Source organism: Poromitra crassiceps (assembly GCF_964638095.1).
Source record: "Poromitra crassiceps genome assembly, chromosome: 12".
Taxonomy (NCBI): domain Eukaryota; kingdom Metazoa; phylum Chordata; class Actinopteri; order Beryciformes; family Melamphaidae; genus Poromitra; species Poromitra crassiceps.
The window spans coordinates 16,909,982-16,921,101 of record NC_139632.1 but is presented as its reverse complement, the minus strand read 5'-3'; positions in this window follow the sequence as shown (position 1 = coordinate 16,921,101).

Sequence of the window (11,120 nt, the reverse complement as noted above, 5' to 3'; positions counted from 1 at the left end):
CAGCGCAGGATTAGAGGGGGGAGAAGATGAAAGGATCAGGCCTAACGGAGGACAGGGAAGAGGAGAGAGGCCAGTGACTGGGAAAGCAACCTAGGAAAGGAGGAGGAGAGGAGAGGAGAAGGGAGGAGAAGAGAAGAGAGCAGAAGAGAAGAGAGGGGATGGGAGGAGAGGAGAGGACTCAGGTGACCGTGACCTACGGGTAGTGGTGGAGGAATCACTCAAGGCCTTTCTTTTATAACAGGCGCACAGCACTGTGAAAATCAAAGTCCCCTCTATTCCCTATTTATGCCACGGCACACACACCTATTCAAATCCAATGACAAATGCAGCAGATAATTCTATTACAGGGGACTTTTATAGAGGATATTTAGGGGACAGTTAGTGGGCCCAGGTAGCTCATAGCTCAGGCCCGGTGCAGACAGATATGGCTCCGCAACACTTAACAACAGGGATTTGGCAGCACTGTTGATTGAACATGCCAAATCGCATTTGTCGGAGGGCTGCGCGCGTTTGTATCGACACTCTGTAACCTTGTGGCTCGGTAAAAGGATACCTCAGTGTGCGTGTGTGTGTGTGTGTGTGTGTGTGTGTTTTGCTAGCAGGCAGGTAGGCAGGTGGGTGGCAGGCAGCGATGGGGTGAGCCGGAGAGGTGCGCCGCTCCCCTCCGCCTTCCATCTACACTCCTTCTCTCTCCGTCTATCCAATCGCTTCATCCTCTCATCCCTGCGCCGATGTCGTCTCCTCTCCCCTCACGCTTTCACGAAGAAAAGGGGTGACGAGTCAAAGATAGAGAGGCTTTCTCCACACTCCTTTTCCTGCTTTCCCTCCCTCCCAACCTCCCTCCCTCCGTCTCTTCCCTCCATTCCTTCCATCCCCTATGGTCGGCCTGCCAGACAGGAGTGCTCAGCAGCTCTCCGAACGTTATTGATCCGGAGAGCGAGCCGACCGGGGAGCTGGTCTCTCTCTCTCTCTCTATCTCTGTGTCTCTCTCTCTCCCTCTCTATCTCACCCTCATCCCCCGCCAACTTTTTCCTCCTCCCTCCCTCCCTCGCTCCCTTCCCGCCTCTACTTCATTTATCAAGGTTAAAGAACTCTTATAAAAAAGGGAAGAGGGGGGTCGCCTGGATGTTATCTGACTTCATGAAAGAAATCCCCTCAGGCCACTCCAGTAGAGGAGGATGCTCTCTGCCAGACCCAACTCTGCACGCATACACACACACCCCAACACACACACACACACACACACACACACACACACACACACACACACACACACACACACACATGCACACGCACACAGAGGCACCAAGCAGCGGCCCACTCATAGCCAGTCAGAAATAGAATGTAGCATGTCCAGCAGAGTACACAGCAAAAGGACAATCAGGACCAGAAGTGGAGAGGAAGGATGGATGGATGGATAAAAGAGAAGAGGGAAATTCGTTACTAGGGTCAGGTATGAGCATTATTTCTAATGTGTGCGTCGCGACTAGTAGGTTAAATGTTTAAATGGCCCCACCTCGCTAGTCAGTTCAACTAATAATGATATTAATAATGTAACACGCTGGTAACTGTTGCGTCTTCATGCAGCCACCAGCCACTATTAATGCCTGGGTGTAAACAAACCAGCGTGTGTTAATGGGAGCGGTTGTCTGTCGGCTGTGTCAGAATAAACTGGCACTCAACCATAACAATAGCAATGTGTAACTACATTCAGCACAGGCATGTGGACGACGTCTGCAAGGACAGCAGGGCCAGATGCTAGCTAGCACTGCTAACGTGTTAGCCACGACATAATATAAGCTAATGACAGCAAAGGCTGGCAAGATATGCTTCTACCACTCAACTTTGGTGAAGGCAAAGCTTTCCGAAAGTCAATGGTCGAACGTATATTGAGAATGACTACACGGTGCTCGGGTGAGCTACCATGTTTTGTGATGTGCAATGTTCCTAATAAAGATAAAGATTTGGTAATTGACGAATGTAGTTAGCTAATACTGGTTTTCTGATTGTTTTCTTATTTATAGACTAATCAACTAGTAGTTAAAAAAATTGAGACTAGTCGACAGTGAAATTATATTAATTATTAATATTATCAATTAATTACATAAGCAAGACTTATGTACTGTATATATACTTCCGTCACACAATTGCACAATTCTTTATTTAGCAGGAAAATGTACTAATAAAAAATACTATGAAGTATACTCAAAGCGACCCAAACTTTAAAGGCCCCATGTTGTGTAAAACAAGGTTTCCTTGCTTCTTTGATTATAAAGAACTTGGGCGTGCTATTTAAACATCATGGAAGTCTCAAAACACATGGTCCCCAGATAAAGCCACACCAGCCATGTAAGGAAAAAGTGCTTCCAAATGACGTTTTGACTTCCGTGATTTTGTGACATCACAAAGTAACACTAATGGCTGGGTTTCCCAACAAAGAAGCTTCTTAAGGAGTTAAGAAGGCTCCAAAGAAGTGTTTCCCAAATGCCTTCTTAACAGCCTTCTTAACACATCGCTGAAGAAGGCTCTTAAGAAGCATCTTAACTGGAGCTGTCCACCATCTCGATGTGAGAGGTCCTCTGCGGCCCACTAGATGGCACTCTGAGCCCACCAGTGGGCCACGACCCAGTGGTTGAGAAACACTGTTGTAGAATAACCTAATCGTGGTCATGTTAAACAAGAACTTCTTATATTAAACATTATTTATTTCAGACATGGACTGCAGTTCAAATTGCTTTATATACACAGCATACAACAAAATTGCGAGAAACACTACAGAATTTAAGCGACCTTGGGTTCTGTGAAAGGTGCTATATAAATCCACAACATTCTTATTCTAAAAGGAATCCATTCTGATTAGAGGAATATAGCCTACGGTAAAGCATTTAAAACACAAGTAACCATACATAGAGGGGAGATTTTCAAGTGTTCCCCAATTTTAAACACTAAAGGGTACATGAAAGAAAGGAAAAAGGGAAAAACACAAGAGGAACTGTGGACACAAGTATCTGCTTTTGCCTGACGCGGCTGGATCTGCCAGTGTTTCGTCATTAAGAAGGTGTTAAGAATGCCCCAGACCCTTCTTACAAAACCTTCTTAACGAAAGATCATCTTAGCGCTAAGAAGCTTTTGGGAAACGCAGCCTTCTTAACGAAAGATGGCTGGGTAGATGGCAGGCAAAAGGAGATACTTGTGTCCACTGTTCCTCTTGTGTTTTTCCCTTTTTCCTTTCTTTCATGCACCCTTTAGTGTTTAAAATTGGGGAACACTTGAAAATCTCCCCTGTATGTATGGTTACTTGTGTTTTAAATGTTTTACCGTAGGCTATATTCCTCTAATCAGAATGGATTCCTTTTATAATAAGAATCTTGTGGATTTATATAGCACCTTTCACAGAACCCAAGGTCGCTTAAATTCTGTAGTGTTTCTCACATTCTGTTTCACAAGGTGGTGTTGTGAACTTGTGAACTCAATACCGCCCCATCTGGCAGAGTCAGGTTATACAGCACCGCCCCGCCAACTGAATGTGGAAGACCAAACCTTACATAGCTGTGTAGAATTACAGAAGTTACAGAAAACAATCAACTGCACCAAAGATGGATGTATCCAGATCATCTTATCTTATCTTACTGTATCTTATTTGATCAAAACAGCACATAGTTAATGAGGGGAGAGACAGAGCACATAGAGAAGTCCCACAGAGGCTGGATTTGAGTCCCCCCCCCGCAACAGAATTCATAACCTTGTTTTAAAGACCCACGAGACATGTTTTATACAGTTAAAAATAGCATGATATGGGACCTTTACATTTTAAGCTTCATAATCCATCTCTAGAGAGAGTACAGTTTCTACACGCCTGCCCTTTAAGAGACTGTGGTCGCTATTGTCCCCGTTTGTAAAAGGACTGGAAATGACTCTACATGTGGAGTACATCCTGTCTTCCATTGTTACTGCTTTCACTCTCCCCCATAAAGGCCTGCCTGCACTCCAGGCTACAGCAGCCAGGCAAACACACACAGCAGCAAATTACAGAGCCATACCTTCCCCTCTCTTTGTGCTCAGTAATTGCCACAATGCATCTTCTCGTCCAGCTAATTAAGTGAGTCTTTCCCATTGTCTCCCTATCCTATATATATATCCACCTCTTCACACAGCCAGAGAGAGAGAGAGAGAGAGAGAGAGGGAGAGAGAGAGAGAGAGAGGGGGGGGGCATATTAGAGGAAGCGATAGAAAGAGCAAAGGGGTGGAAGAAGTACAAAGATAGAGTCCAAATAGAGAGGAGGCACGTGTCTAGTAAATGTTTACCAGTTGAAAAAGCTGTTGTCTGTGTTTGCTGGTGAGCTGTACACAGCACACCATGCATAGCATATCACTGCCGTCAGAGGAAAATCTTCACTCTCCAAAAAAGTCAGCTTTTCAGGAATCAAGCATAACAACACCATCTTTTAGATTGATGGTGATGCATTTCTTACATATCCTGTCCTGTGTGTGTGTGTGTGTGTGTGTGTGTGTGTGTGTGTGTGTGTGTGTGTGTGTGTGTGTGTGTGTGTGTGTGTGTGTGTGTGTGTGTGTGCAGAATTATGTTCAGCCACAGCTATGCCATTTTAAGTGTGAGCGTGCTAGACTCAAGACAGGTTCAGCACCATGGAGAGCTCCAGAGTGGAGAAGCCCACAGGTGAGCGGAGTTTGTTAATCAGCCAGTGAAGTCTGTGGAGAGAGAGGAGAGGCTGCATGCCAACTCTGTGAGCAAGGCCTGACTAAATGGCCAGTCACACAGGTACGGCTATTCTGCTAGTAATAAGATTGTGAAGTGTGTGTGTGTGTGTGTGTGTGTGTGTGTGTGTGTGTGTGTGTGTGTGTGTGTGTGTGTGTGTGTGTGTGTGTGTGTGTGTGTGTGTGTGAGCGCGCCTGCATGTGTGAGCAGAAATTGTGTTCGGCCACAGCTATGCTATTTTACGTGCGATCGCGCTGAATCTTTCAGGAAGTGTAAAGGGCACCCCTGCGTGTGACCAAACAGAGCTGGATTTTTGAATTAGGAAATTAGGGCCGCCTAAATGGGCCGAAATGGCTAATTAGTGGCCAAAATGCCTCAACACAGGTTCAGCACCATGGAGAGCTCCAGAGTGGCGCAACACACAGTTGAGCAGAGTTTGATTCACCAGGTGAACTCTGGAGCAGCACACAGGTGAGCCAAGTTGTAATCAGCCACTGAAGTGGACTATGACACCCCTCTGGGGAGAGAGAGGAGAGGCTGCATGCCAACTCTGTGAGCGAGGTCTGACTAAATGGCCAGTCGCACAGGGACACACAGGGACCACTAGTACCATGAGTTTTGAAAGGTTCACGACGTTTTCATAAATAATGGATGACAATATAATCCTTCTACAAAGTAGAAACATTAAAAACCATCACAATGTGGGCATTCGCCTGACAACAGTGATATGGGACAATCAACAGCATGTGTTTAGAGGGAGTGAATAAAGTGTGACACCACACTATGGAGTCTTTTACAAAGGCTCAGTCAAGACTGTTCCTTTTTCAGCCAGGAGCATCCACAGAGAGGATCACATGCAGTGTTTCCCCTAGAAATTTGTTCAGGCCTGGAGGGACTTCAAAACCTAAACCGACCGCAGGGGGGGACCCTTGCTGGCGACCAAACTTTTGGCCGTTTGAAGCCAGATTTGGATAATATTAATGTTAGGATTAGACTGTGATGTCATTATTCATTCATATTAGTCATTTATGTTACAGTATTAGTACTTTTTTCAGGCCCCCACAAATCTTTAAGCATGTCATACATGTCCCATGCAAAAACATGAAACAAGTGACAGAAAGTGTCTCATTTAAATTCATTTAACTGAAGTGGCCCTCAGCCTCACTGCACCCTTTTCAATATAAAAATGAAAGTTCAACATGCTTGTCCTATGCATGATATGATATGATATGATACATGATATTAATCCAAATAATTCACACTTAAAACTGAAACAAGCAGGAACTACTTGTAGAATGGGCCCAGGAGCAAGACTGCTGTTTGAAATAAAATTCAATTTAGTACTGTACTTGCACTATGTCTTGCAATGGAGCCCTCTAGCATAAGAATTTAACATGTGTGTACTTGTACAAAAGAGTGACAATAAATATGTTGAATCTTGAAGCAAGTACTCCAGTACTTTAACTCAAGTAAAAAAAAAAGACTAAGAAACTTTCACTTTTATTGGAGGACCAGGACTCAGGAGTATCTATACTTTGACTCAAGTAATGGAGTTGTGTAGCCTACTCTGTCCACCACTGGAAATATGCATAAAGAAGGCACTGAGGAAAGTGAGAAGAGGTGTTAGTCTAACCCCCTCTGTTTTTATATCCTCACTATTCAGGCCCGATGTCGGGCTAAAAGTTTGTAGGAGAACATTCAGTCTGAATTATTGCACATAGATCAACAGATTCATCTAAATTCCAATTCTCCTATAGAGTTGCTAGGAGAATCCCCACCCCACCCCCCACCCACACGCACGCACGCGCGCGCGCACACACACACACACACACACACACACACACACACACACACACACACACACACACACACACACACACACACACACACACACACACACACACACACACACACTGTTGTTCAAGTCCACTCAGTGACCTCTCAGGCCAGACACTCTCTCTTCCCTCTCTGACAACCACCAACAGGCAACTTTCCGACACCCCCAAGTAACCCTCCCCATCCCCTCACAACCCTTAACTCCTCCTTGAACCTCTACCCCCCCCACCCCCCTATCTTGAACCCTCTTCCTTCCCACACTCAAGTTCCTGGCAAGGGCCTGACAGACAGACAGACAGACAGACAGACAGACAGACAGACAGACAGACAGGCAAACAGGGTGACATCATGGTGAAGGGAGAGAGGGGGGGGGGTCTGCCTGTCTGCCCCAGCACCCACAATGACACAATACAGCAGGGCATCTGGCACTGGGGGGGCTGGAGGGCCTGTCGGGACAAAGCGTTTACGTCCCCCTCCCTGGAATATGATTATGGTTTGTAAATGGCGGCTGAGAGATAAACGTGCAAAGAGAAGAAAGGAGCAGAGATGTGGTGGTGGGTGGGTGGGTGGGTGGGTGGGTGGGTGGGTGGGTGAAAGGGTGTGTGGGTGGGTGAATGGGTGGGTGGGTGACACAGTTGTGGGTGTTTACAGTGAGGATACCAATGGGCAAATCAGTAAACTGAAGCTGAGAATATTGAGAAAAATCTAATCAAAAATGAAATATAAACAGGTTAGGTACAAGAACATGGCAGCTATACAAAGTGAAACTAATGGAACACAGTGCTGTATTAAATTGAACAAATGGGAACTAAAATAATCTGATAATAATTATATATTTGTATATATATATATGAGAATTAAAAAAATCCAAAATTGCGATCTAAATTAATGAATTAATTTTATTTGTGTATTTATTTATTTTTATGCTGCTTGCTTTCAAGATTTAGTGCATTTTAGCGATAAAATGAAATTCAGATAAAACAGCCAGAGATGTGTGTGATTGTGTGTGTGTGTGTGTGTGTGTGTGTGAGTGTGTGTGTGTGTGTGTGTGTGTGTGTGTGTGTGTGTGTGTGTGTGTGTGTGTGTGTGTGTGTGTGTGTGTGTGCGCGTGTGTGTCTCACAGGCAGCTTGTTAATTTTGCAGAACCCAGGTCTAAACAATGGCACCAATGGGACAGAAATTAGTGTCATAACAGTCTCTCTCGGTCCCCCTCTGCCTCTGTCTGAGGCCTGTCTGCTGGCTGTGTGCATGCCAGTGTGTGCGTCTGTCTGTGTGCATACATTAAAGAAATGGGCTGTGTGTACGCATTGTATGAGTCCACAGGCCCCGTGTATATATTAGAGATGTGTCTTGACCCCGGCAGGCTGAAGCAGGGTTTTGCGTCGTACTGGGCGTGGGAAAAAGGGGAGACCTCTTTTCACAGCTGCTCTGGCCGTTGCATTGAACCAATGGAGGCCCGGAGACCCCCACCCCACCCCACCCCACCCCGGAGCCCCATCCCAGCTCCCTCCAGCGCTCTCGCCCCCCTTTACCCATTCACTCTGCAGCCTGCTGCCTTTCAGAGGACCCCCGGCCCTCCCTCCTCCCTCCCCCCTCCCTCCCTCCCTCCTCCTCCGTCTCTTCCCTCCACCACTGCCACCCCCCCCCACCCCTTAATATAGCCAGCTCACCATTCAGCACAGGGTTTGCATTGAGATGCCAGAGGCCTCTGCATTTCACAGAGGCAAAGACAAACAACATAATAACTAATAAAATAACTCATATGAATACTAATTCAATAAATAACCAAGATATCTTATTTCATATTTATGTATTTGCATGAATGATTTGCATGCATCTTTATATCTATCTATCTATCTATCTATCTATCTATCTATCTATCTATCTATCTATCTATCTATCTATCTATCTATCTATCTATCTATCTATCTATCTATCTATCTATCTACTGTATCTATCTATACCTGACTCGCTCTCTCCTAAAACCAGACCTACTGCCTCACTTCTGACACTTATTCTTCTCGTTGTTACTTCATGCATTTCTTGTACCTCTTCTTTTTTTTTACTTCCCACCCAATTCTCTGTGCCCCGTTCTCCATCCTATCTCTCTCTCTCTCTGCCTCTCTCGCTCTCTCGTCTCTCTCTCTCTCTGCCTCTCTCTCTCTGCCTCTCTCTCTCTCTGCCTCTCTCTCTCTCTCTGCCTCTCTCGCTCTCTCGTCTCTCTCTCTCTCTCTGCCTCTCTCTCACTCTCTCGTCTCTCTCTCTCTCTCTGCCTCTCTCTCACTCTCTCGTCTCTCTCTCTCTCTCCGAGCCCCACTGCAGATAGACTTTAATTTATGTTAACATACGCCACTACTCCCCACACAGTGCTCACCCCCCCCCCCCCCCGCCCCCCTCGCTCCCACCCTCCATCCACTGAATTCATTTGAAGAGATTTATTTCCTATCAAGCCGCATAATGCAGAGGGTATAATTTAAATCAACTTTTAAGAACAGCCAAGCAGCGTAGTTTATGCATACAAATCTGGAAAAGCTTGGGGAAAATTCCCCGGCAAACAGCGGGCCGTTAAAAGCAGATTGCAAACTTGAAGAAGCCATGGGCGGGTGCTGGGTGCTTGGCTTCCCCATTAAAGATAACCTATTACTGGTAAACCTCACGATCCATCAGCTTAAACACATAATACAGGCTTCATTTGTTTTAGATACGCTAACTAATCCGACAGTGTAACCGCGCAAAGGCGGAGTCATCAGCATCGCAAAACACATACGCCCACAAGCAATTTAAACTTCAAAAGCAGTGCTTCTCAAAGTGGGGTCTGGGGGACCCCCAGGGGTCCTTGAGGGGGTTCCAGGGGGTCCCCAGCAAAAAGGGGAATAATTTATTTTCACTATAATTCCATCCATAAGTAACACAATGGCAGAATGTATGACAATTTTGGTCATGGGTTTCATACACCTTCTGTAATAAAACATCTAAAAGCAAAAGATCTCATCAGATGGGCGGTCCCTGGGACAAAAAATGGGGGTCCGCGGTCTAATTTGTGTCCGTTTAAGGGTCCTTGACGTGAAGGAGTTTGAGAAACAATGTTCACAAGGTCACATGATGCACGGTGTAACTCCTCATACAGATTCTCAGGAGCAGTGGCATCGCGTGATGTTTCTAGCTAGCCTAGCTGATACACTAGTGTGATGTTTCTAGCTAGCCTAGCTGATACACTAGGCGTGCTGAGGACAGGTTGAGAAGCTGCGAGGGGGCTGCGGGCGGCGAGGAGGAGGGAGGGAGGTTGCAGCCCGAAAAGCTGAAAGGACTCCATCTCCCTTGGCCAACATGCCATGACGGTGTGGAGCAGCACTCTGAATTGGCTGGGGTGGAGAGGGGAGGAGAGGGGAGGGGAGGAGAGGGGAGAGCTGGAGAGAAGATGGGAAGATGAGGCCGAATGGTGAAGGAATGGGGGGCTGGGAGAGGAGATATGGCATGGTGTGTGTGTTGTGCGTTTGTGTATTTGAGAGAGAGAGAGAGAGAGAGAGAGAAGAGAGAGAGAAGAGAGAGATGGCAGACGGGATCTGAGGTACTGTAAATGAGCGGATTAAGGATTCCCTCTCGGAGTCTTTCCATATACATGAGAGCGTTGGTCTGTGGAACCGACACTGCTGTGTGTGAAATCACACATCCTGCGGCCCGCACTTCCCTTCCCAACAGCGCTAACAAAGAGACGTCGGCGGGCTTCCTGGACCGAGCCGGCTAAAAACAAGGCACGGACGCGCACCCGTGAGCCGCTAATTGCTGTTATAAATACAAAGGGGTGCGAATAGCGCGTCTACCGAATTGATGTGTCTCTGTGTCAAATTCACCCCGCAGCCATGCCTACGCTTCTGAAGCCCTTAGCCTTGTCCGACCAAAGCATGTTTGCATCGATTTATCTAGTTTGTGGATATGATATTGACTAGGTAGATGACACCGGCAGCCCTCATCGAGTTGAGGGAAAGCGGAGCGGGCTGGTGGTCGGATGCTACAGAGGAGGATAGCCACGGGCTGTGAAATCTCCTCTGATCTCTCCTTGTCTGATTCTCAAACGCAGCTCTTTCTCTGGGGGGCGCGCCGATATAGAACTAGGCCAATGTCACAGAACGCTCATCTAACCCTGGAGGGAAATAAAAATCACTTCTGTCTGTTTCTCCCCGATGACGGACCTCCATCGCTCTCTCTCTCTCTCTCTCTCTCTCCTCTCCTCCATCGCTCCCTCCCTCCCTCCCTCCCTCCACCACTCCGTCTACTTTGTTCTCTGCAGGAGGTTGAACATGCACGCGTGGAGCAGCCGTCCTGGCCTCGCTGGCCTGCTCCAGAAGATGTTAGGCGGTAGTGAAGGTGATCTTTAGTTGTGTCACTCAACACTGAGAGCGGAGCTGAGAGAGAAAATAACTCCAGTCTCTGAGTCACCTACTGCTAGTTCGAGGCTTCCATCAGCAGCATCAATATTATACACTGTTATAAAAAACACACAGCCCACCTTGCAGGCTCGCTAGCTTCTCCCGTCTAGTTAGCAAGGTAACTATTTATGACAGCTGCGGCT